We start from the raw sequence: 2,354 nt of genomic DNA on the forward strand, positions 1-2,354 counted from the left end.
TTGTTGTGAAGTTTTTTTGGCTAACCCCACTATGATTGGGTGGTTGATGTAATAATGAATTCAAATATGTAAACACATTGTGATTGGGTGATTGATGTAAGTTTGAGTCCTTGGTGATAGGAAAATTCATATTCAGTTGAGTCATAGAGTCATGTACTTCATTATTCATCCTTCATAAATTTCAGCATGTGCTTAGGAGGAGCATGATCAATTTTCAACGTTCATATTTAGGAGTTCAACAATGCTCAAGGGAGTAGCCCTCATTCAACATGGGTTAGCCCTTTTCCCTTGATGTAAAAGGGGGAGAGTAACTTGGTGTTTGAAAATCTAGGTGCTTAGTTTGATGTGTCTTACAAGTATCTAAAACTCCTAAACCCAAATTAAAATCTAGGTGCTTAGTTTGAGTTCAAAGTGGTAGAAGTGTTCAAGTGATGAATATTTTTTGAATAGTTAGATTTGAATAAAATATGCATGTAATGGGTTGTTAATGATTTTCTTGATCTAAAGCTAACTATGCACCCGAGAATTTGATGACGAATCAGATCCAATAGATCTGAGATGACAATTTCTATTATGGATTGATTTAATCAATGATGATAGTGTCATGACATGTGATTTTTCTGTGTATGTCCAGATATGGGTATGTTTGAAGTTTTGTGATGCAGCGAAGGTTTGTGCTAGTAATTACAAATCTATATGCGTGTTTGACAACCTAAAAGGCACATACACACACGAGTTTAATACTGGTATGTCACGTCTATATTCAAATCTATACGCGGGTTTGTTTCCTGGAAAGCATGTATACACACAAAAATATTTTGAGGAAAACGTGTATATAAACTAGGGTTTTCCAAAAAATTATGTTTGACCAGTTTAACCAATGTTGTTGTGTTTAATTTTTTTTGTCAATGAAGTATTACTTGATGATCTCAGCTTAATAGTCATGTTTTGATTAAGGATTGATTTATTGAAGAATGATGAAGCTACATGTTGTTTATGATTGAAGATTAGTAATGGTTCTGTGATTATTTCAGAATGATGGAGTGGATCTGTGAATGATTAAGTGTTTACCTCATAGTGACAATGGTTCAATTTCAAGGTTCAATATTGTGAGATCTGTATGTGGGTATGCCTCAAGTAAGTCACTTATACATGTAGATTTTCTACCGGAATGTAGCATGTATATTCCGATAATTTATTGATCATGGATTTTAGGTCATTTAGTAAGTTAATACAGTGTTTGGGCTCAGTATTAGTACTCTGGTTACAGTGATCTAATTGTTCTCGTTGTTTCAGAATAAGTCGATTCAGTTGGGTTTCAGTTGATTCTGTGATTGGTTGATTCAGTTGGGTCAGATATTGGTTGTTTTAGTTGATGATTAAGTGATTTGTTGTAGTGATCAGTTTGATTTTTGATATTTAGTTTTTGGCTTAAATGATGATAGTGGGTCCAGTCTAAAAATTTTGATGAAAAGAGGCCTACAATTGTAATGTTTTGTAGCAGGTGGATCGAGTATGAAAATTTATGAATCATGGTCCACATGTATTGACGGTTAGAGCCTTCAATGAGGAAGTGGAAGCTTCCTTTAAGTGGTAGATGGTAAATCAGATCAGGGGGTTGGAGCTCCCTTCTAGTGGGTTCTAGAGAACGAGATACGGTTGTAGCCTTCTACAGGTGGGTGTCTGCATGCTGGTATGAGTCTAGACTAGTACAATATTATAGGAATTTTTCTTTAAAATAAAAAGACGATAGAGAGGACAACAACAATGGTTTTTTCCCACATTGGGTTTCCACCAAAAAATTGTGATTTTCATTTGTGTTGGTGTGGTTCTTATCTGTTATGGTTTATTATGTTCTTACTACACATGGTTACTATTTAATTAATGTTTAATGAGGTATTTATACATTTGCTCAAGTTAAATAGATGGTGAATTCACTGAAAAGTAAATTTACTAGATATATGCTAGTTGTCTGCATAATAGTCATGTACATATGCGAGTTCCCTTGAGTAAATTCATGTACCAAAAACTGGATATGAAATTGAAAATTTTAATGATTTGTAAATACTAATTCACACCCCCCCCCCCCCCCCCCCTCCGCATTATCTTTCCCAACATTATTTCACATTGTATGACACCCTGTTCTCTTTCTTCATTCAACATCGCAATTTTATAATTTTGAGACCATTCCATTCTTATATTCTCCACAAATATAGATCTTATTAGATTTTTTGAGGAGCTAACAAAAATTGTAATCATTATTTAGATACTCTACCTTCACAAAGATATTGTATATTTAGGAGTAGAACATTCTACACATGGATATCGTGTTGATTTCATTCCAAGGGTAGGTT

The sequence above is a fragment of the Pinus tabuliformis genome, chromosome 1_2, assembly GCF_031772625.1.
Source record: "Pinus tabuliformis cultivar Carrire ecotype Pingquan chromosome 1_2, CPIR1, whole genome shotgun sequence".
NCBI classification, from domain to species: Eukaryota; Viridiplantae; Streptophyta; class Pinopsida; order Pinales; family Pinaceae; genus Pinus; species Pinus tabuliformis.